Consider the following 25,547-nt stretch of genomic DNA (forward strand, 5'->3'; position numbering starts at 1 on the left):
TGTGCAGGGCACAACCCGTGGCCTCTCAGAGCTCATCATCTGTGGGGGAAGGCAGACAGGTAAGGGAGCAATGATAATCCATCATGACAAATGGGACGGCACATCTGTTACACGGAGTCCCCCACTGGGTGCTAGGCATTGCACTCAGCACTTTGGGCAATTTTGCTGACATCAGTTTTCTCCCCCGTTAAATGGGGGTCACCACAGGACTTACTTCACAGAGCTGTTACCAGGAGCATAAGAGTTTTCGTGGCAAAACTCTTCAAATAGCACCCAGCAGGTTAAGTGAGCTGTGAGCTCACTTAACATATTCACACATGTCCATTTTACAGATGCAGAAACTGAGGCTCAGAGCCCTCTAACAGATGGCCTTGAGTTCTGAAGGCATCTAAGAACCTGGAGAGATTGGAGAGAGAGTTCCAATATCTGCCTTTCATGATACAAGCCCAAGAGAATTTGTTAGGCTCACAAACTGTGCCCCAACATCTAACTTCCTCAGACAAGACTTGTGGAAACTGCTACAGACCACGCTCTTCAGGAACTGTGGAAAAAGTCAAATCTAGTCCAAGAGGGAAAAAATAACTACACACAAGCTAAATTCAACACCAGCTATGGGGTTTTTTTTTTCTTCTTCTTCTTCATTTTTCCCCCTCCTTCTGAGCTCTCTTAACTCTGAAAAACCAGAAAACCCATTTACTAATAATAGGTTTTCTCGTATGATTTCTGGATTCAAGGTAGGTAAGAAATAGGAGAGAGATAAATGATTCAGAGTCCCCAAACGCAATCATTTGGCCTGTGGTTTGGAGAGGGTTTAACAGCTGTGAGTGAGACCTTAAAGCTGAGCCAAACCCGAATCCTGCATGCAGTCTGGCAAGACCACAAGTGCAATTTATCTGAAAACATGGGAAGAACCGTCCTCTTCCTACTGCCAGCTGGGTCCCCAGTGATGGAAACAGTGAGAAGCATCCTGATCCTACTGTACTTCCACTCGTGCTTAGTGCGCAAGCAAACAAACAGAGAGTCTGGTGCCTTCAATTCTCCTGTGACCTTTCTGCTCTAAAAAAGTAAAGGAGGAGGAGGAGGAGAAGGGGGAAGAAGGGGAGGAGGAGGAGAAGGAGAGGAAGAGGAGGAAGAAGGAGAGGAGGAGGAGGAGGAAGAAGAAGAAGGAGGAGGAGGACGAAGCAGCAGTGGCAATGAGGAAAGGGAGGAAGGAGGGAGTAAGGGAAGGAAGAAAGGAAGGAAGGAAGGAAGGAAGGGAAAGGAAGCGGGGAGGAAGAAAGGGAGGGAGGGAGGAAGGAAAGGAGGGAGGAAGAAAAAAAGAAAGAAAGAGAAAGGAAGGAAGGAAGGATGGAAGGAAGGAAGGAAATGAGTGAAAAGAACCCCAGAAAACTCAGCTCTCTGAGGATATAGAAGTCCTCATTCCAAACAATGAAATTTAGGGCAAAAATAAATATCCAGCTCAGGGAGGGGCTGTCATGAAGCAAAAGAGTTCAGCCATATGCCAGACTCTGGAGCTACTGATCTTTTAAAATGCTCCCAGTACAATGTTAAGATTTTTTTTTTTTTAAAGCAAAAACTTGGGTGAGCTCAACCACATAAAGAAAATAAATACAGATGGGGAAAAATGACCAGACCAAAATATCCCAAACCATCACTTGAGAGCATTTGCCTTTGGGTGAGACGAGTCCTTGTGATTGCGTTCTTTATCACCAATTTGATGACCCTCGTGGCCCTGTCCTTCTCTTGGCAAACACATTCTGGGAGTAATTCCCTGCAGTGACGGAGTGCCTCTAAGTCTTCCCAATGTATAAGCTACTGATCACTGACCCGTGGGAGTGGTCCAGGTAAGAGGGACCTGCCTGTGAAGGCTCCCTTTTTCTCTTTCCTCCAGAAAGATGTGTCTGATGAAAACTACCAGATTCTTTTATCAAAGGGATACTTCCCAATACACATTTCAGAGAACACGAATCCTGGAGTTGTTTTGGAGATGTTCCCTCCAAAAGGGCAGTGTGCTTGAACATTTGTAAATCACCTGGACAGCCTACTGTTTCCCACTCTCGAAGGTTCACCAGGCACCTTGGTGTTTAAAGGCCCTGACAAGTCCTGAATTGAAGTGTATTTACTTAATCAAGCCCAACTTTTCACAAATTCTTTTATCTTTATTTATCATCATCCCTATGATCCTACCATGGGGCTGGAGTTCTGGAAAAGAGCCATGGGAAAAAAAACTGTGTTTGATTGCAAAATAACCACCATCTTTCCCCTTCCCCAATGTCCATGCCCTTTGTGATAGGACTGCAGCAGCATTTCCCACCAAGCACTAGAATGAATCTAGGCAGGCCTTGTGACTTGCTTTGGACAATAAAATGTAACAGAAATGACAGAGTAGCAGTTCTGGGCCTAGGCTTCAAGATACCCTGCACACTTTAATTTCCTCTTCATAGGAATGCTACCATTGCCATGACAATGAGCTCAAGCTATCCTGCTGCAAAATGAAAGACCACTTGGGAGGATGGGCAAGGGTTCCCAGCTGAGGTTCCCCTGGCCCAGCCAATGTTGCCCCTGACGGACAACCCATTCATGAGCCCTGCTGAGAGCAGAAGAACTGTCTGGCTGAACTCAGCTCAAAAGCTCGCTGGACCACTTGTGAGCTAAATAAGCAGTGGTTTTGTTAGCCACTAAATTTGGGAGCAGCTTGTCATGTAGGGAGGGCTGGGAAAGCCTTGAAGGAAGTATATATTTTTTTATTTAATTTAATTTTATTTTTTTCAGTGTTCCAAGATTCATTGTTTATGCACCACACCCAATGCTCTAGGCAATACGTGCCCTCCTTGATACCCACCACCAGGCTCACCCAAACCACCGCCCACCTCCCCTCCCAAACCCTCAATTTGTTTCCCAGAGTCCACAGTCTCTCATGGTTTGTCTCTCCCCCTCCAATTTCCCCCAACTCACTTACATCTACAACTTTTAGAGCTTTAGTGTTCATAACGAATAAGGATTCTAATGCATTGGTCTGTGTCAACCAGACGGGGATGAAGAACCTACACAAATGGGGGCGGGGGGTTGGCCCTATCTTTGCTTTCTCAAGTAGAAAAAACCTCGCTTCCAACCACAACTGCCCACAAGGTTGTCTTCCCGAATCTCACCTCATTCAACAGGCTTCTTTTCTGCTTCTAGCTTCACGGCTAGCTACAAACCTTACTCTGTCTGCCCAGATGGGAGATAGAACTTGCTTCGTCGGCCAGTTCGTGAAAGGGGTGGGGGTAGGGGGGCACGGGGGAGGGGGTAAGGCGCAGGCGCAGATGAAAGCAAGGGTTTGCCAGGGGTGGAGCCTGGGCCGGAGCAGGGGTCGAAGCAGGGGCCGAAGTAGGGGCCGGCGCAGGGGCCGGCGCAGGGGCCGGCGCAGGGGCCGGCGCAGGGGCCGGCGCAGGGGCCGGCGCAGGGGCCCGCGCAGGGGCCCGCGCAGGGGCCGGCGCAGGGGCCGGCGCAGGGGTCGGCGCAGGGGCCCGCGCAGGGGCCCGCGCAGGGGCCCGGGCCAGGGCTGGGAAGGGAGGCTTTCCAGGACGGCGGGAAGCTGGAGCAAGCAACCCCAAGGCGGCCAGTTGCACGAAGTGAGATCTGGAAGGAACGTAGGTTAACGGGCCAAGGATCTTGCCAATGAACTGGCTGTTGATGGACTCGCTCTTGCACACAGTCCTGCCATCTTGTAAAAAGGGTTTTATTTGTCCGTTTTTGTGAGAGTCCTGGGAAGCAATCATTAAAGGAACAGACCCGAGGCAGTCGGCACAGGTCTGGGAGAGTGTGCGCCTGCCCGGCCTCGCTCCGCACCCACCCCCACTTTTACAAGGGCCACATGGGTTGCAAGGTTAAAGCCAGAGGGGACCAATTCGTGTTGTGGGGCTTTTTTACAAAGTGCAAAGGATCAAAGTAATTAGTAAAGGGTGAGAGACCAGGCCTGTTAGAGAAAGAAGCCAGCCACCCAACGCCTTCCGCCCAACACGGCTCCTCTTCCCCAGGTCCACAGCTAATGCCTCCTGAGAGCACCAGGAAAGGGCACATTGCGGGGCCCACCATGCTGGAGGGGGCTCCTTTGGTATCAGATAGGAAGTGGACCCAGAAGGAGCCAACTCTGAGCCAGAAGAGCTTTGGGGGATCTCTAGGTAGTCCAAGACAGAGAGAGAGAAATTCATTCATTGCTCTGTTCTCTTCTTGTTTCCAGTGGAGGCTGGCGTGGCTAGACCCAGACTTGGAGAACAGGATGAGGGAATAATGGACTCGTGTTGAGTATTTCCAAAGCTTATCTGCTGTGATGATGGCAGGCCACAATTTAGGAGCGAGCAAGGCACCGTCCAGGGGATTATTTTAAGTGGTCTATAGACAGGACATTAAATTATGTAGGATGACTCAGTGAATGGCTGGCTCCCTTCCCTTTCCTCCCTTCCTCCCTTCCTTCTGTCCTTCTTCCTTCTGTCCTTCCTACTTTCTTCCCTCCCTCCCTCCCTCCCTCTCTCTCTCTCTCTTCTTGATTCACCAAGAAGAAAGTCTCTGGTGCTAAGAATAGTGGCAGGCAGAATAGTGGCCTTGAAAGATGTCCCCACTTGTGACTATGTTATCCTCCCTGGCAGAAAGGTCTTTGCAGGTGTGATGAAGGTTAAGGTCCTGGAGTTGGAGAGAGTGCCCTGGATTATCCAGTGGGACCAATCTAGTCCCAGTCACCCTTCAAAGCTAAGAACCTGACTTGACTGTGGAGAACCGGGAAGACAGGAGTGTAACAAGGATCGGGTGACCTGTGGCCGATCCTGAGACAGAGGAGGACATGTGCAAGGACAGGAGAGAGGCCTCCTAGAGCCCCCAACTGCCAACAAGCAAGGACATGGAGACTTTGTTCCTGCACCTCAAGGGGACTGAATTTTGCCCGCACCCTAATGAGCAAGGAAAGGATTCTCCCCCGGGGCTTCTAGAAAGGACCATAGCTCTGCCCCACTGAGACTTCTGACCTGCAGATCTGTAATATAATCTGTTGTTTTAAATGATTAAATTTATGATAATCATCACTTTCTCTCTCTCTCTCTCTCTTTTTTTTCCCCCACTCAGAGCTTCAGGAAGGTCATAATAGTTAAGATTTAATACCGCTGTCCAGTTTCCATTGCATTTATTTCTAGGAAATAAATAGGAAGGAAAAAAGTGGTTGGAGCAACCAACCCAGTAAGGCTTTGTAGCCCAGGATGACAGCGAGACTGAAAACCAAGCAGAGTGGGCTTTGACTCTTGGCTCTGCCCCTTTAAAACTCTGTGTCTTGGGTGACCCACCTTGACTTCTCGGAGCCTTCGTCTAGTTATCAACATAAAGGAGCCGATGAGAAAGCGCTCAGGGGGCTGAGCAAGGATGAAACAAGGTGCTATTTGTAGAGTCCAGCTCCGAATGTGCAGTAAACAGTATCATCTGTGATTAGTACTCTTAGCTGCCCTCCCAGTGGCCAGGCCATTCCCTTATTGCTGCCTGTGATCTCTGCCTCCGGGCATTGGAGGACTGCCCTGAGCGGTGTTCTGGGCCAGGCTGGGGCAGACAGTGTCCAGGCACACCAGGCCTGGGCTGGTCTCTGTCACCCTGACATGCAGAGAAAAGCAGAGAGGAAGGAACCCGCAGAGCGGGGTGAGGTTGGGTGGCAGAGCCAGCCTGCAGACCCTCTTTCTCCTCTCCACATCCAGGCTCTCTGGCCCTTTTCAAGGATGGGGACTGAAGAGGGAACATGCCCCGGCTGGGAACAGAGTGGCGCAGAGCTTCTCAGCCCTGACCTGGGAGGTGGTGCAGAAGGGCATTTGTGTCTTGGGGGCAACGTGGGGGCGGGAGAGGCAGAAAAAAGGAGTGGGTTCTTTCTCTGCATCTTGGGCTGTGCTTAAAACAAGTGTGGCTTGGGGGATCCAAATAGGCTGTGGTTAGGATAGCCGGCTCTGTCAGTTACTCGCTGTGTGGCTTTGGACGAGTTCCCGCCCCTCTCTGATGATAACCCTAGTTAATGCTCATTAAGCCCTGACTTTGTGCCAACCTCTATTCTAAGCACTTTACAAATACCAAATAATTTACACACCGACGTGGGTATGATGATCATCATTTTGCACGTGGCGGGACAGGGGCATAGAGATCTGCAACCCGTCGCGTGTCACACAGCCGATACAGAGTTGATCCAGGATTCAGTCCAAGGCAGTTTCTACTTCGCCTAGTATGTGGGGATTTATTATTTTCAAGACTCTATATTTGTTGTTGACTCTTTAAGTCTTCAAGACTATATTTTCTTAACTCAGCTTTTTAGATTCCAAATGTAACCCTAAAACTCTGAGGTCACACAAAGGTGCTTAGTGGTTAGAGATGCCACTACAGACCCAGGTATCTTGACTTAGAGTACTTCTCTTCCTCTATTCGTTAAGCCAGCACACTTATTCATTGCCTACTGCATACCCCATAGTGTGCATCTATTATGTCCCTGCTGTGGTTCCTTTGCCCTGCCCCAAACCCTGGTCTTCGGAGGGCCCTCAGTACCCCCATCCCACCCTCATTCCTGTGCTCAGGAGGCCAAGCCCTTAGTAAACCAGAACTCCAAGCAGACAAAAGTGCTGGCAGGTTTCCCCCAGCATTTGGGACCCTGTCAGCAAGCTCGGTTGTGTGCCAGAGAAGCAGCAGTATCAGCTGCTGCTTGATGGAGGCCTGCCTGAGACCCTTATTGTTCCCAGACACCCACAAGACTTCTGGGGGTCTCCCACTGAAAGGGCAGACCCCACCCAGGCAGGGCTCCTGGGCTAACATGCTGTCTTAGAAGAAATCCAATAGATGTAGAGCCACGGAGGGGGCAGTGGGCAGGGGACTGAGGCTCAGAAAGGGGGGTTGTGTTCCCAGAGCTGGTTCTGCCAATAAACCTCTGAGAGGGAGGAGGGCCCAGAATTTGGACCTGCTGAGCAGAGGGAAGTGGCTCTAAGCCCTAGACAGCCTATGAATTTGTCAGGGTCAGCGGGATACCACAGTGACATCACCGGCATTTAAGCTCTCCCCTCCCCCTGCCCCTGTGTGCCTTGTTCTACTCCTTCCCATCTGGGACTTTCAGACTTTGTGCTTCCAAGTCCCTCCTTTCAAAAGAAAAGTGATCAGTGAGTTTGAGACAATCTGGAGGCGGTAAAGGTTGAATCGTATCTCAGCCCCATTGCTCAGTGGGGGACTTTGGGCTTGTTGCCGCCAAGCCTCAGTTTCTGCACCTGTATAATGGGCATGCTGATGGCGTTCTGTTCACTGCCAAGTGTCTCTGCAGAGGATTCTGTGCTTCTTAGTTTGGCCTCCACATGCTGCTCTCAATCCTTCCCTTCCCTGTATCTGGTTCCCCCAGACCACCTACCTTCAGTATGCTGACTTTTCTCGGGCCATCACCCCCACCCCCCGCTTTTTTATTGTGCATCTCCCGAGTCCTCCCTCCCACTGCCACCAACACGTGGGGTCTCATGGCGCCCCCCCCCCACCTTCCTGTCTGTGCACCAATTGCTCCTTCTCCCTGGACTTCTTCCCTATCGTAATTGCTGCCTAATTATCTACATTCAAAATCTTGCTTAGCCTTCAAGGCCCTGATGAAATGATTTTTCTCACGAGAAGCTTCTTTTGGTTCTGTCCCCTCTGTGGTTTTCCTCGCCCTTTCTCAGTGCCTGTGAAGAATAATTAGGATAATGAGCACACCAGTGAGAGTCAGGCCATGCTGCCTGCTGTGCCATGAGTGTGTCCTGACGAGTTGCTCATTATTAAGTCATGTCTGGCCTCCCTGGGGCCATGTTCTCTGCCCTGTCACTTTGTCCTCCCCTCTGATTCTAGACTCAGCCATGTGACCTACCTTGCCCAACAGAATACTAGCAAACTTGATATGCATAGAAGCCTGAAAAAGCACACAGGCGTCTTTTTCCATGGACTCTCCAGGCCGCCTGTGATTGCCTGAGCTAGACTACTGGAGGGTAAGACAGGTCTTCGTATCCTTTCTAAGATGAGGAGCTAGTTATTATAGCCAAGGCCATCCCAGATCAGCCAACAGCCAACCAACTACAAGATGAATATTGGGGCAAGCCCCAATGGAGACCACAACAAGAAGCACATAGCACACCCAGTCAAGACCAGCGGAAATACCCAGCTGACTGCAGGACTCATGGGTAACGACACATGGTTAAGTCTTCGGATGGTTTGTTACGCAGCAATAGGTAACTGATACAATTATCCCCACGAAATACTTGCTCTGTATCACCAAACCCCACCAGACACTCTATAAACATCATAGGATTTGTCCTCATCTGAACTGGGCATGATTCCCATTTTAAAGACAATGAAACTGAGGCTGAGAGGGTGTGCCCCTTCTCCAAGCCAGAGACCCTAGAAAGTGGTTGTACCTTTCCTAGGAGTCTGATCCTGGCTTTCCCACTTTCTGGTGATGGGACCCCAGAAAAGTGTCTTTTACTTTTTGTGCCTCAGTTTCCTAATCTCTGAAGTAAACATGATAGTTGTTACTATGGTTATGGAGTTGTTACACAGACATTGATAGAATGTTTGCCAGAGCCAATTACAGAGTTAGCGCTCAGTAAAATATTAGATATTCTGTTTCACCTTGTTTCTTTTTCTTATTGTCTGAGAACCTGGTATTTTTAAAGTGGTCATCTCTTATGTAGGTGAAGGCTCCTTGGAGCTTGGGTCTGTGTCTGCTGGGTGGGGAGCCCCCCCACTGGCTTTGCCCAGACTAGCAGCTTAACAAATACGTACTAAAAAACTATTTAACTCTTTTTGCTGGAAAATAAGAATGAACTTAGTGCTCTCAGAAAAGGAGGAGGCCAGGAGGACATGGGGGAGAATGCTGAGATCTAGCTTGGTATAAGGGCTTCAAGTTAGACTCAGAAAAGAACTTCCCAGGAGCATAGAAGAGCCACAGATTTGTTTTTTTTGTTTTGTTTTGTTTTGTTTTGTTTCAATCATCGTTTGGATTTTGGTTTGGTTTGGTTTGTTTTTGTGTCTTTTTAAATTTTTTTTTTTTAATTTTTGCAAAGGAGGAGTCCCGCTTTTCCCTAGAGCTCTCTGAACAAATCTGTAGGCTCTCAAGGAGGCAGAACTTTCAGTCTATTTAGAGACCCGGGGGTGGAACCCAGCAGGTGACCTGTCATTGCCCTGGCCTGCTCGGGCGATCCTTCTGAGACTTGAGGAGAAAGCAGCCCGCTCTCCTGCCTGTTCCTTTCCACTATTTTTCTTTGCAGCTGTCCCTGCATTTCAGAGTTCACATCTCTGCCAGGGACTCTATTTTGGGATTTGTGGGAACAAGCTGGTTAGGCAAATAGGAAGCTCTAGAAATCTCAGCAAGCTTGTTCCCCTGGGCCTCCCGGCCTCCTCCGAGGGCAGGAGAGGTTCAGAGGGGCTGCTCCGGGGCCCCTGCGTCCCAGACATATGGGTGGGTAAGGGTGACCCTTTCCCAGCAAATGCCCTGCAGCCGGGGGTGCCCCCTGAAGCCGCCGAAGTCAGTGCTCAGCCAGGCCGGCGGCCCAGGCGGGGCTCTCGGGGCAGCCAGCGGGCAGCGTGGCCCCCAAGTCTGCAGACACTGAGCCTGGCTTCCCAGGGGTGAAGCCCACCCCGTCCCCAGCCTCTTTCCACCCGGAGAGCCGCGGCAGGGGCCGCAGGGGAGCCCAGCTCCCGCTGACGCTCAGAGGAGCCTCGCGGCTGTGCGGCCACAGGCAGGTGGGCGTGCAGGTCCGTGTGTCCGCGTGAGCAGCTGAAGATCTGTGCTCGCCGCGGCTCACCGTCGTGGGGCGGGGGGCGTGCGCATGCGCGGATCTGCATTTCCACAGCGAGGCGTGTGAGCTGCACACGTGCGTGCGTTGTGTTTCTGGGCCTGCTTCCATCACGTTCTAGGGGCCCTTATCTCTACATTTTTTACTCACCCGACGTGCCTTAGTGATATTTGTTCGTTGTTTATGGAAGCCGGAAATCATAGACAAGCAGCATATACACATACAAAATACATATACATATACGTATGGTTATATATCATACAATAATAATGATCTAATGATATCCGATTCATAATATGACAACGCTGCATAATTTATACAAACAGGGATGCATGACCCTGCCACTCAGAGAAAACCACTGTTCACACATTATGTGTTTTTTTCTAGTCTTTTCCTATTTAAATAGATGTCCGAAGACATAATAAGCTCCATGACAGCAAGAATGGTGTTAGTATTCATGAACACTGAATACTCTGTACCTGGCAAACACAGACACACACACACATAGATATCACGTATACGTAATATATGCACATATATATATAATATCACGACTGTATAATGAAAACTTTACATAAATATGTACTACAAATGAATGAATGTTTGAATACATTCCAAAATTTACCAGAAGTAAATTTACCAGAGCAGTTTTTGTCGATTTTCAAAGTACAAAATTTGTCAAGTAGAGTCATAATCTGCCTAGAGTTCTGTACTCTCCTTTTAAAAAAATTTTTTTTGCTATATTCATCATAAACCCTTCCTCTGTCTTTAGCTAACACTCAGTCTGACACGCTCACTGGCTTGGCTGTGCAGTGTCCCGCTCTAGGGGCGAGCCATGGGTGATTTAACCTACTGCCTCCTAGCAAATATGTAGACCATTTTTATCTGTTGCAAAAAACAAAAACAAACAAACAAAAAACTGCAAAAAACACCCTTTGAACTAACATGGAAAGCACATTTTTTAGTATGAAGGAACGGAGGGAGTTACCAGGCCAAAGGGTCTTCCCACCAAAACCAAGGCGGGTTTTGCCTGCTCTTTGTTTTTCATGCACAGTAGGTGCTCAATAAATTAGTGTTGAATGAACAAACTGGCAACAGCGTCAGCTCAGCTCTGTGGAAACTGGTGGTCTCATCCTCAGAATCCATCTCTGTCTGGCTATTGAAATCTCAGATGAACTTGTGGGGATAGGAAAAGAGACCAAGAGTAGAACGCCCCACGAGGACCCCTTGGTGCTGACACGGGGGACAGAGTCGGTGGTCCCTGGGAGCGTGCTCCCTCTCCAGGCACCTGCTCCTGGGCCGGCTCCATTAGGGGAGGAAGAAGAGGAAGGGAATTCCAGGTGTGACGTCCCTGCTCCTCTTCAATGGCCTCCTAATGAGATAATAGCCCTAATGTGTGAACATTGATTTCTGGGGTGATAGCAAAGCAGGCCTGATTTACTTTCAACTTCCCATCGGCGATGCACCATCGATCTCCACGAGCACTGGAAATTTACTGGGGAAAGCAGGACTAGCAGGTCCCAGGCGGGGGAAGTGAGCAAAGGAGTGACCGGTGGGTTAGAGATTCAGCATCTGAAGTATCTTCCCTGAGGAAGAACATCCCAGGAAGCAGATAAGGGCAGCCCAGGGATGTTTGGAAATGTCCAGGAAACTGCTCTGGACTCCAGACCAGAGGGGGGCTACCACGAGCCAGAGCATGTCCCTCCGTTCTTGGGGCTAACACCAAATGGCACCTCCTCAGAAAGGCCTTTTGGACCACCTCACTTAAAAGAGCCCCAATCCCTCAACATCACATCATCCTACTGTCTCCCTCTTTTTAAAACTTTTTAATTTTAATTTTTTAAAATAAATTAGGCTTTATTTTAAATACAAAAGCCACCCCAGGCTCCAGGCCACTACCAATCTGCTCTCTGTCAACGGAGATTTGCTTCCTCTAGAATTTCACATAAACGGAATCCTACAGCGCATTGGCTTTCATGTTTGACTCTTAGCGTGACGTTTCAAGAAGTATCCATGTTGTGAGGGGGGTTGGGTTCGGGTTGGGATCTGTGTTTGTTCCATGATATTCCTGAGGAGTATTCTGTGGTGTGCATTAACACAATCTCTTTATCCAGTCCCTGGTTGGTGGACATTTGGGTTGCTTTCATTGCGGGGGGGGCAGAGTATAGATATCTTTGTATGGACACATCTCTTTATTTCTCTTGGGTAGAAGACTGGGAAGAGACGGCTGCATTGTCTGGTAGAGGTACTTTCATAAAGAACTTCTGTTTTGTAAGTGGGTCCAACATTTTCCATCACTACCTGCTCCGTAGGATAGTCTCGGTTGTTCCATTCTCTTCACCACGGACGGCCCCTCATTGTGGAACTCCTCACAGCATGTACCTGATTTGTTTTTCTCTGGGTATGTGTGTATGTGTCTGCTTCTCCCCCACTGGATTCCAAGCCCCCTGAGAGCAGGGACCTGTCCTCCTGGCTCCTTACCGTGTCTGAACGCTCGGGGTGGGGCTTGCTGCAAAATAGGCACCGGCTAATTCTGTACAATGAACAGATAACCCCCTCTGGGCTGGCATTCCTCAGCAACTATGTGATTATCCTCAGCCTCAGAAGCCAAGGTGTCTCTCCTAGATCTGGCAACACATTTTCCTGGGAGGAGACACTTATGGCCCCGGGGGGAAGGCCCTCCCACCCAGGGCTTCTGGGTCTCTCCAAATCCAGGATACAACAGGCCCTCACAGCTGGCTGAAAAGCCTCCGTAGCTTTGCATCTCCTTTGCTTTGCAGGCTAGACTCCTGAACCTGCCCATAGGGTATGACGACCTTGATCTTCACCCTCGTCCTGTTGTATCTCACGGCCCTCCTCCCTTCCCTTGTGGAATCTGAACTCCTCTGAATGTTTGATGACTTTCTTTTCCTCCGCATCTCCGGGCCATTGCATAAACGGTTCCCTCCCCCTTGGAACTCTCTTCACCACTGAGAGGAACTGGAAAGGGAGAAAAAAATGATATTGACAACAGTAACCGCAGCAAGTTAAACACTGACTGAGCCCCTGTTCTATGTCAGAGACGGTTCTAATTATTTACACGTACTGATAAGAGAAAGAATAATACAGAGACAGTAACTATCATTTACTTTACATATATTCTTTTTTTCCTAAGATTTTATTTATTTATTTGACAGAGAGAGAGTATGAGCACAAGCAGAGGGAGCAGCAGGTAGAGGGAGAAGCAGGCTCCCCACTGAACAGAGAGCCCCAGGCAGGTCTTAATCCCAGGACCCTGGAATCATGACCTGAGCTGAAGGCTGATGCTTAACTGACTGAGCCACCCAGGGACCCCTTACTTTACATATATTCTTTCATTTCTTCCTCATCCAAATGCTATGGAATAAGTACCACTATTGACCCATTTTGTAAATTGGGAAAGGAGAGGCACAGAGAGGCAAAGACACTTGCTCAAGACCACAAGGCTTGCAAGTGAAAGAGTTGAACTTGCCCCCCTCCACCCACTCTGTCTAAAACCGAGGCCTGACTGTGACATCTTTGGGGGATTCATCAACTCCAGGAGCAGAGGTGATACAGGGGGTGAAACAAGGGTGTATATTCTAATCACTGCCCTTTGCTGAGTGACTGGCATTGTGCCAGAGAAGATGTTTTACTGGTTATCCCCCCAGGGGCTCAACAGATGCACATACTGTCCCCATGTTGCAGGTGAGGTCAGCAAGTTCAAGGTGGATGAAGCATCCTGCCCAAGGTCATATAGCCTGGGAGTGGCAGAGTCAGAATCCGAACCCTGGTTTGATCCTCCATCCCTCCCAGCTTCCCACTTTCTGGCGTGCCCCACAGGGTGCCAACTCATGGATGGCCCCCGCCCTGCCCTGCCCTCTGGGCATCACCCTCTAGGCCTCTCCACCCCTCAGAAGGAACCTGAGTCAGCACCCTCAGGGTGCATCCCAGAAACACGTGGCTCACGTGCATCCCCGTGAATGACAGCTAAAATCCCATCAGCCTCCCCCGAAAGGTTGGCCACCCAGCCGTGGCTCGTGTTCCCCAGTGTGTAATGGAAGGCTTCCATGGGAAAGGCCACTCACCCAATGGAAGGTCAACTCTCAGGGCTGGGCCAAAACCCTGGGAAGGCTGATGGGTAACTTGTTTCCAGTTCATGGGTTGCTCTGGGTCCTGAGGTCAGGCTCCCCGGATGCCTCAATGCCAGACCTTCTGTCTCTGCATATACAGGCTGTGGAAAGTCACACACACACAAACTTGTGCAGAATCGTTCTGTCTGCCACCCCCGTTACACAATGCATACACAAACACACCTGTAGCTGGGCATTCTCCCCCATCCTCCTCTGTAATACTCACGTGCCCATCTGCACGACTTACCCTTCCCACGCAACCCAGAGTAAGGCGTGCAGCGATGCACACTCCTACCTCCCGCACGCTCACACACAAGCACACTTCCACGGGTAATGGAGCATGGCGTCAAAGCATATGTTTATCTGCACACGTTCCCATGCCTCGATGCAGTCACACACATCCGGTCATGCCTGCTACACACATATTGTTTGTCCACATAGATGTTCAGATACACACACTTCTGTGTGCATGAAAATGTATACAATTACTCCCCCGTGTCTATGCTTGTACAATATGTATATGGAAACGTTCGCAGACCCCAGATAGATAGGGAGACATACACATATGTGTCCACATACACTCACAGTCACACTCATCCATACACACATAGCGGTCCCATGCAGCGTACACGTGTGTCATATACAGAAATACATATTTGCACAGTGTACAGAGTCAAGTATAAAATGCACGTATTTGTGCCAACATGAACCCCGACACATAGAAACTTGCACACATATGCACAGCCATATGCCAGATGGCACGCTTACCTAAACATGCCTCATGTGTGTGCATTGCCAGCTGTGTCTGGACGTGTGAAGCCATACGTACAGGCGTGTATATCCAGATGTAAAGTGCTCATCTCCTGTCTAACGTGCACAGCAGTTTTGTATGTTCCCATGTCCTCTTCTTTCTTCGGCCCTGAATTCTGTAATTCTTCAACTCGCTTTGCCCATCCCAGAATCTTTCTGGACCTAATCTTCTCTCGATCCAGAGTCCCTGCTGAAACTCTCATTTCCTGCTTGGAATCTCCTAGCGAAATGTCTCATCATGACACACTTCATTTTCGGAAGACACTCGATACTCTTCAGAGACACGCAGGGGAGGCCCCAGTGTATCCGCCCGAGGTCCTGAGGGGCTGGGGCCGGGCAAGCTCTGGACGTTGCTGGCATCCAGTGAGATGGATAAATGCTTTATTCATGTGCAGGCAAAATCACACCTCTCAGGGCTCCACATCTCCTGGTCAGAAATTCTCTCTCCCTCTCTGTCCTTCCACTGCCTGTTATTTATACCCGTGCTTTAAAGGCCAATGCCTTTGCCCCGTGTTAGAATCTTCTGGAGGCTGAGCTCCCACCGGGCAGAAAACAGGTCTAAATTACATCGTGTTCCCCGTGGCTGGGCTGCCCAATTCCCAATAGTTGCAGGTGTTCAATAAAAGCAAATGGAAATATCTCCTGTTTCGATGCTATGGGATGTGAGACTGGATTGGTGACAAGACGTCCGTCAAGCCCTAGCCAAGCAGGCTGACCAACCAGCCCCTCCAGGAGATGGCAAGCTACCACATTTCACGGGCTCAAACATACCACGGACAGGAGACACGCCATGATTTCGAATCTCACTGGGGAAGGAGAGGCAAGGCTCTCATTAACTTCAACACGTGTTTCCTTGATCACTTGGCATATTTTTACGTGATGCCCATTGAAAAAAGCTTTTTTGGATTTATTTAGACATGACTTTTCATCACACTCTGGCCCATGCTTAAAAAGAGACACCCCAGCAGAATAGACTGATGAGGGACTTCCTCACACTTACCAGTTCTGAGTCAAGCTTTTTCAGATCACTTTTCAAATCAGAATTGTTGATAATGTTCTCATTTTTCATATGATTCCATCCTTGATGGACACATCAAGGGCATGGGTGATGCAGCCTTTTGTAAAAATGTGCTTCTCTATTATTTCTAGAATTTTCTTTCAAGATTTGGACACTCATTTGCAAGTTTGGATGCCAGTGCTTTCTTGATCTTACCAGAAGGTGCCCATTGGAGTTCTCAGACCTAACTAGGGCAGGCACAGGATGGGCATCGCTGGTTTCCCAGCTGGTCTACCTGGACAGCCAGACAGGGACTATCTTATTTGCTGTCTTTGACACATCACAGCCACTCAAAATAGAAAACATGCCCAGGACAAAGTAAGGAAAGTGGTAAAGCATTTCTGGGTTTCCCCACACATCTGAGAGGTTCCCTGGGCCTGTGGGCACCTTCTTTGTCCCATGAGACTGCAGTGGCCACGAGAAGGGAACAGGAATCATCTCAGACACTTCTGGACAGGTGCCTGGCTCAGAAAAGCAAGTGGAGAGGAGAACGGTAGGTGTTCATGTAGAGTGGTCAAACACCCCAGTTCTACTGAGTTTCCCATCTGCGTTCTTCTTCCCCACCGTATGGCTGGATGGGGACAAGTTACAGCATCTCAAGCTCGTTGTCTGTTGGAGGGATGTAGAAACATTGACTTCAGAGGAATGCCGTGAGGGTCACCGAGAGTTTTATTTTCTTTCTTTCATTTGAAAAATGTTCGCTCTATCACTGACAGTGATCCAGGCACAAGGGACACAAGGATGAACAAAAAGATGTGTTGGGTCCTTATGTAGAATACAGCAACCAGGACAGTAGGTCCCAACCAACCCTCAGTGGGTTTAGAATCACCCTGAGAACCTCCGCCCCCAAAACACACACACACACACACACACACATACATCCTGCTGCTGCAAGTCTGAAGAATTGCCCAACAGTAGGACCCATTCAGGGGCATTTTTAGAGGCTCGGGTGGTTCTGTAATGGCTCAGGGTTTAGGATCATGGAGGAATGGGCAGTGTATGCAAAATGCTTCATACAAATACACAATGTTATTATTACTTGTTGGCTTCACTTCATTTATCCCCTCATTCCCATCCCCCCCAAATTCCTGCACCCAGAGCACCTTAGTGGAAAACAGATCCACCCCAAGAACATGAGAGCTGGCATCTGAAACCAGGCCGGTCTGGTTCTCTTTCTCCCCTCCTCTTCCTTCCCCTCCCCTCTCCTTTCCTCCTCTCCCCTCCTCTCTTCTCCTCTTCCGTCCCTTCCCTTCCTTCCCCAATGAATATTGCAAGCAAATGAAATCATGCAGAAAAACGTAAGGGCACCATGTTTCCAACACCCAGAATGTTGCAGTTCATTATTTATTCATTCGATAAATATTCCTTAAGCTCCTCTGTACAGGCTCACAGAGCAGTAAACCGACCAGATAGTACTGACTTTGTGGGAGTTCTGGTTTATCATATTTGCTTTAGATGCATTTCTCCCTGAGAATGATGTCATTAATGACATAGCACAAGGTATAGCACATTCATGACATAGCACAAGGTCTCCCCAGGTAGATCTTCCTTTTCCTGTTTCCCTCCTGCCTAGTGGGGACATAAAACTACCCCAATTTTTTGCAAGTATCAACCCATTTATTTATCTCATATTTAGTCATTAATGCTGTACAACATTGCTTTGTATATTTTAGAACTTTTTATACATAGTATCTCTCTATATATTACATGTCTATGTCACTCACTATCCTGTTCTTCGGCCATTCCTGTCCATGCATGTAGCTTTGCCGTTCCTCTGAGTACGGCATTTCATAATAGAATGCCAGTACTGTGGGGTCAACCATTCTCTTCACGAGGGACACCATGTGGTTTGCATGTTTACAATATAAACAATGTGGCAGTGGACATCTTCGTATGATGTCCACGAGGGGCCCGTGGATCTATGCTGAGGAGTATGATTGCTGAGTCACGTGAGGTGTGTACCTTAGCTTTACACGATAATTCTAAATGGATCTTCAAACTGGGGGGAAACCAATCTGCTGTCCAATGCAGACTATCCATCGCTCAGCCACCCCTGGTGTTGTTTCTGTCTGGGTGTGGGGCGGGGGGAAAGAATCTGTCCTTTTGTTCACCACTGACACTGCCTTATTAGTCACAAGAGACATCTTTGTGTATACATCTGAGCTATCTGGACTTCCCTTTGCTGTGAAATGCTTGTTCTTATCCTCGTTCCATATTTAAAAATCAGTTTAGTCATCATTAGGTCTGAGCTCTTAACCACTGCAGCCGGCCAGCTTCTCCAACTGAGGAAAACAAATGCATTTGATAAAGGGAGTTGGAGGCATAGACCTCCTTCCTCCAAGGGCCGAGAAAGCAACCCTTATTGACTGGTTTCTATCACTCAACTGATTAAAGGTACCACTTACTTCCAAATGCTTAGAGTCGGGGCTGGAGCCATTCATAAAACTCATATTGAATGATCGGCTTTCACAAAGTTTGCCTTAATGTTTTTGCGCAGTATTGATCCGTGGGGGGAAACTATAAAAATTGACACCAGAATAAACTTTGAAAGACGGCTCTCGCTCAGCCGAACTGGGATCAATGCAAATCGACCCGGGGCAGTAAGGGAGGGGAAGAAACAGCCCCTTCTCCATTAGCTGGTCCCTGCTCGACCAGCACAACGCTTCTGGATCCTTCTTGGCTGTGCTTCGGGACTCAAACACAGATACAGCTGTGATCAGGGTAAGGATTGAAGGTGGAGGAGAAAGCCCTCATCCTGAGGTGAGGGGTGCCGAGGCAGTCAGTTAGTGGCACCCAAGAAATGTCCTTTCCTCTTAGAAGTCTCTTTCCACCTGCGGAGTGGAGAAGCCATGGAGAGGAAGGAGTAGAAGGAGCATGTATTGAGCACATACTATGTCCCAGGTGTCGGGGCTGGACACTTTGCAAACACTTGGGAGGCAGTGTGGGGTTGAGTTCACTGATAACTGCCAGATGACCTCAGAGAAGTGACTCGATCTTTCTGACCTTCCCTTGACTCCCGTAAGTTGCAGAGCATCATAGTACCTACCTTCCAAGGCTGCCTTGCCTTCCGGTTTCAAGGGGTTAGCATGATACCTAAAGCAAAGTATGGGCCACCTGGGTCGCTCAGTCCATTAAACATCTGTCTTCAGCTCAGGTCATATCCCAGAGTCCTGGGATCGAAACCTGCCTCAGAATCCCAGCTCAGCGGGGAGCCTGGCTCTCCTCCCTCTGCCTTCTGCTCTCCCTGCTTGGGCTGGCTCTCTCTGTGACAAATAAATAAATAAAATCTTAAAAATAAATAAATTAGATATTCTTTATTACCTCAGTCGGTCCTAACCGCAGCCCTGCAGTTAGAACTTAGCCCCACGCTGAAGGAGCAGAGACCCGACTCAGAGATGTTGAACGATTCTCCCAAGGTCACACAACCTAGTAAGTGACAAAATCTGAACTCCAGGCTCTGAGTTCCAAACCCATGCTCTTTTCCTGCATAATTATCCGTCTGTGGTGAGGGAAGCACACAGCTGTCCCATCAAAGGCATGAGAGCTCCTGAGGCACACTTGAACTGTGGGCAACTGGAGGTCTCCCTACATTATCACCCTGAGATAAGCACTGTTAACCAACTCCAGGAGCATGACCTCCAAAGGACCTTGGAAGTTTGGAAGTAGATTCTGAGGAGCTGTGCATTACAGGGCTCACTGTAGGAAGCAACGTTGGGGAGATAAATGTGTCCTAGGCACCGACTTATTCCAAGAGTACTTACGGAGGCCTTCCTGTATGTTGGACCCTGCGCTAGGGGCCAGGGAAATCATGCGGAACATTGCTGAGGTACAGACAGTCAGGACACAGAGTGGGTGACGCACTGGTGGGGACTGATGTAGGGGGGAAATGTGGGAACACCAGAGCAACTTTCCCAGAAAGGCATCTCCACTGAAATTAGAAAGACTCAAAGGACATCTGGAAATGCAGATTCGGAAGCACTTTCTTTAGGAATTCTGGTTCAGCACGTGGAGGGCGGGGAGAAGGAGACTGTCCCCAGGTGAGCAGACAGCCAAGTTGGGCAACCTTGAGGCTGGTTGACCTCTTAGGATGGTCTCTCTCAGCTCTGGCTGCCCATTAAACTCACCCAGGTTGCTACAGAGAATCCCAGTGGCCGGGCCCATATCCAGATCAAGAACACGGGAGTCAGCAGGCAGGAGGGGGGGGGGTGCCTGGGCATCAGCATTTTTGCAAGGTCCCCAGGCAATTGTTAAGAATCACTGCTTTGGGAGACAAAGGCAGCGTTTGGAGCAGCAAGTAAGGAGGGGGAGTAGAGGGAGAACGTCAGGCTGTCTCGAACTTTTTCTGAGCAGATGAGAAGGTTAATAGCATGTGATAGGCGCTTTGTGCATACCTGCCCCTTTCCCACCTGCCAGTGAATTGGCTTAATTTTCACGTAGTCCAGGCATGCCATCATTCCTGTCACCCCGATGAGGCCACCAAAACGCAGCGAAGTTAAGTTACAGCCTTGAGCCACAGAGCTAAGATCAGTCCCACTCGGTGCATCCCTCAAAACGTCCCTCCCCGGACTCTGTGGGACCCCAGAGGCTGTGAGAGCATCACGGGGCAAGAGACATGGGCAGTGGCTCCCTCAGACATAATTCTCGGCCACCGGCCAAGGATGGCAATGAACAGTTTGCTCTGGACATCGCCTGGGGGAGGGTGGGGGGAGCCCGAGGTGGGGGTGAGGGGGGGCAGGAGGGAGTTTCCTGGGTGCTAATGGATGCCACGTGAGCAGAAACACCCCACGGTTAGGAGTGCATTTATTATCTCCCTCTCTCCCACCGGAAAATTTATGACCGCTCCCAGTTCTGACTTCAAAGTGCAGCACAAGACAGCAGCAACCCCTTCCCAGTGCCTCTTCTCCTCTCCACTGATCTGCGTATTTATTACCTTCTCTCTCGGGCACGCGGAGTTTGCTCTCTTCAAATGCCCTCTTTCTTCGGTGGAAGCCAGTCCAATGCCAAGAGAGAGAAAACTCCCCTCGGGCTGGTCGTCACTTACTGGGGAGACTCAGCGGCTGGGAGCTCCTCCTATCCCCACACCATAAATAACCTTTCTCCCTCCCCAACCCACAAATCACTCCAGATTTTTGGAGTAAATAGTAATTGCTGTGTTTTCCCCTGTGGGCATAGCTGAGGGTATATGTATGTGCGTGTGTGTGCTTAATTTAATTTTTTTTTGAGCCTTGTAAAAAGCACCTTCTGTTCCACCCACCACTTCTAAACACTCTTTTAAAGGGATTACTGCTCTCTGCCTCTGGAGTCAGGGTCTTGGAAAGGCCCTGTAGGTTGGAGATTTACTGTAGCTCCAGGGAGCCCCAGAGACACACCGGCTCAGCTCAGGGCCAGAAGCATGTTCTTCTATTGTTTTATTTTGGGGACAGACACTCTGACACGCTTAATGCCTTCCCCTCTACACCAATCACCACTGCCCCCGCTCTGGCCTGCGTTCTTCTTCTTCAAGCTGCTGCTAGTTGCCTCCTGGCTCGTCCCCCTCACTGGCTGGACAACCCTGCTCCCTCTAATCTATCATCCGCGCCAGCCACCCCTGGGATGACCTTTCTGGAGCCTCTGATCTGACTGTCGTACAATGCTAATCATTATTTCTGGTTCCTGCCTTAAAATCTTCCAGCAGCCGTCTGTCCTTGAGTTCCTCCTCCTGAGCAGATCTGGGGACGGGGATTTGAAGGCAGGTATTTCATCTGAGAGATGCTGTCGGGAAGGCAGAGGGAGGGGGCAGAGGGGCAAGCCAGAGAAGGGAGAAGAGGCAGAGCTGGTTACTCCTGGGGGCACAGGGGGCTCAGTCCCTGAGCAGCTCAGAGGTTGGGTGTAGAACGTGCTTCCGGCCGCAGAAGTCTCTCCTCTTTGTTTAGAGTCACCTGCAAGGGTGTTCACTCTGTCCTTCTGGGTCGTGCCTGTGGGTGGTTGAGCAAGCCTTCTGCAGCCTTGGAGAATGCACAGCGGAGATGGGGCGATGCATGGTGGACATGGGGTGCAGACCCTGCATCCCGGGGACATGGTGTGGGCCGTGACAGGCACCTGCCACACCTCCCATCACTTCCAGGTTAGAGCCCAAACTCCTTAGCATGACTCAGAGCATCTTCAGGAGGTGACCCTATCTGAAATTTTAAGCCTCATTTCTTTCTCCGGCTGTCTCCCCATCTAGCACCTTCCACTCCAGTGGCATTGAACTTTCCTTACGCCGCTACATGGATCTAGGTATTTCAAACCTCTGTGTGGTTTCCCATGGGACTCCCTCTGTCTGGATGCCCTTCCTGGTCAAGTCCACCTGGAGGGTGGCTCCTTTGGGGTCTGCACTCAGTTCGAACATCATCTCCAGGGAGCCCCTTCTGATCTCCGGGCTGGTGCGTCTGTCCCTTGTCTTCAGTTTGCCCTACTCTACACTGTCCATTTGTACCAGAGCAATTGTTCATTTAAAATGTACACCTGTGCTCAGTTGTCTGTCTCCTCCTGCAAAGTCAAATCCTAAGGGATGGGACTCATTGCTATATGCACCCGAACTTGTACGTACTCAGTAAATGTTGACTATGTGGATGGTTTAAAATGGTTCATTCTGTATGAAAGGCCCCTTTGGTGGGCTTTCCTCTTTGCCAGCTAGGACACAAATCCTTTACGCATGGTCTCAGTGTACCTCCCATCTGGAAGAGGAATAACATCGAGGGTACACTGGCAAATGCAGGGAGTTTGGAATCAGAAGGCTTAGATCCCTGAACTTTCTGGAATGAGAACTTGCCCCTTGTTGGCTCTATGACCCGGAAAACATCGCTCCCCTTTGCAGCTCTTTGAAGGGGTCAGACTAGCCTCGAATGGACCGTCATTCCGCCTTGTCTTTCCTGCTCCTGCAGAAGAAACCATGGATGTGTGGCGTGCTGGGTGTTTCCTGGGTCCAGCCTTTCTCCACCAGTCTCCGTGCTCTGGGTGGCTTCACTGATGGCCCCCATGCCCTGCGGGTCCTGGGTGGGCTCAACAAGAGGAGAGCATTAGCAAGAGATCAGAAGAGGGGGGCAGGAAATGACGTTAGGGTATTTGTTTCCCTGGGTCCCCCATGGCAGGCTGCTGTCCTGGGGGGAAGAATGGGAGAACCCAGGTAGTATCTGTGCTATTTTGTAGTATAGTATGCCAGTGAAGAATGTGGGTTTGGAGTCTGACAAATCCTAGTTGCATGGTGTGGAGCTGTGGTTTCCCCCATCTGTGGGGTGTGGATAAGGATCTCTGCTGCGGGGCTCATCAGGCGAGGACAGAGTGTGTATAATGCATTCAGCAGTGAGCTGGCAGGTGGAAGCTACTGATGATGAGATCTAGGGGATTACTGCTCTGCTCCCTGCGCCCCTCCTCTCAGTACGGTTGTAGCCCTCTTTGTCTTTGTCTTTCCCATAAGGATTACAAACCCCGCTGAGGTTGGGGTTTCTGCCTTTGATACTTCTAGAATGTTCTCCATCCCTAGCTCGGGACTGGGCAGACAAGAGACCCTCAGGATGGATGGCAGGAAACCCGCATGCACTGCGAATCAGGTTTTATTCTCATTCCAAAGATAAATAAACAGAGACTTCAATGATTAGTGACATTAACAAGGTCACGGATTGAACTTGAAACTGATTTGAACTGACCAACTCTACCATCTACACACGGAGCCACTGGCTGATGGTTTGAGTCCTCTGATGAGGACAGAGACACCAATGATAAGAATCTTCATCAGGTTCTGTGATCGTAAGCAACAGAAACCCATCCTGGCTGTCATGTGCAAAAAAAAAAAAAAAGGTTTCACTAGGAGAGAAACAAGTCTCACACAAAGCAGCAGGACCAGCTGTCAGAAATGGACAGGGAACTTGTCAAGGGTGGGATCCACATGGCAGGGAAGTGATGGGCAGTCCCTCCCAGGACCTGCTTTGAAAGTGAATGAACACCAATAATATTTTGTCTGTGAGTAACTCTGCTTAAGATACAGATCCCAGGAAGAAATGTCTGATAAGCTCAGATTGGGTCTCATGGCCTCTCAGCTAAAGGTGGAGGGCAGGGGTTGTGGGGAGCTGGGGGTTTGGAGGGGGCAAAGGGGTGGATTGTCCCATTGAGACTGCATGCCTTGGGAGTGGGTGGGGATGGTTTCCAGAAGGCAAAACCAGGGGGCTGAGATGAGAAGGGAAGGAGACAGATACAGGATTGGCCCCAAACAGCTGATGCCCACTTCAGTGATGGTATCAGCTGTTTTTCACAAATAGATCAAATTTACTGGATCTTTCCATGTGTCTGCAGGGCTGCTGCTTACAGTCATGTGGTCTGTGTCCTGCTCCAGATCATTTTGCTGAGACAGGACAGGGCTGTTAAGTCCCAGCCCAATCTTTGCTGGCCAAATGGCCATATCTACCCAGAGGAAGGGATCTCTTTCATAATGTGCAAAAACGCACAAGGCACTTTGTATAAGTCATCATAGTTAATCCTTCCAACAACTCTGAAAGGTACAGTAAAGATGGCAACAAATCCTTTGTTTCTTCTCCTCCCATGGAGGAGCTGGTCAAATCCTTAAGGAATGGGACTAATGCTGTTTGCATCATTCACAAGTCGAGCCTCTTTCTCCACCCCTTGAATCTGGAGTAGCCCCAATGACTCCCTGACCAATAGAATGCTGGGGATAATGTCCTAGGGTTTCCAAGGCTAGATCATGAGGATCCTTGCTGCTTCCTTGTGTGTTTCTTGGACCCCCGAGCCACCATATATGCAGTCCAACTACCACATTCTACTAAACCATCTGCAGAGCTCACATTCAAGGGAAGGAACAAAGATGTGAATGCTTCATGGGAGGGGTGTCAAACAATGTATGCATCTCCTAGTGTGTGAGTTGAATTCATTCAACAAACATGTATCTGTTGAGCACCTACTCCATGCCAGATGCAGATGCAAACCCTGGGGAGTACAGAGATGAGCAGAACAAAAGAGGTTTCCACATTCCAGAGCCTTGCATTCCGCTCAGCGTCTGTCTTCTGGCTTGGATACGTGGATTAATGACCTGGAAAGAAAAGTTGAAAGTGTCTAGCCTACAATTTTCAACCTGATGCCTCCGTCCCCTAAAATCACCTCACTAAGACACAAGATGGGACTCACCCTTTCTGGGTTAATTCTTTAATCATTAACCATCTATATCCAACCTCAGTAACACCTGAGAAATTCCGAAGTGACAAGAGGCAGCTTCTCTGCCTCTTACTTTCTGGGTGGCGCCCAGCCCGTTGCAGGGCTTATGACCTCGGTGCTGCCCAAAGTCTGGTAGTTGACTTCAGGTCCCCTGTCAACGAACTCTGAATCGAGAAACCTGCCTTGTGGGACTGACAAAGAAGGAGTGCACAAGCAGGAAGGAGGAAGCTGGAGTTGCATCGTGGTGACTCTGGCCAGCCAATGTCCACACTGGCTGCAAGCTTCAGGATCCGTATGAGAAGATTACTTTGGACCTGAGGGCTGGGTCTGGGTAGCATGGAGGAATTTCACACATGGTGCAGCCAGCCTGGGTTGTGTTCTGGAATAATACGTGTAAGTGGCGGGGTAAGCTCGTGAGTCATGGGGCTAATTCTGAGCTCTTTCAACCTGGGTGCCTAAGAGATGAGCAAAGCCCAGACTTTAGCAGCATCAAAGAAGTTACATGACAAAGTCAACAGTTTCAACAGGGAGCAAAAAGCTGAATCACACAGGCCATTACCCTCCCTTGCCTGAGTC

The sequence above is a fragment of the Enhydra lutris genome, unplaced genomic scaffold (genome assembly GCF_002288905.1).
Source record: "Enhydra lutris kenyoni isolate GAN:26980312 unplaced genomic scaffold, ASM228890v2 scaffoldscaffold46, whole genome shotgun sequence".
In the NCBI taxonomy this organism is placed as follows: Eukaryota; Metazoa; Chordata; class Mammalia; order Carnivora; family Mustelidae; genus Enhydra; species Enhydra lutris.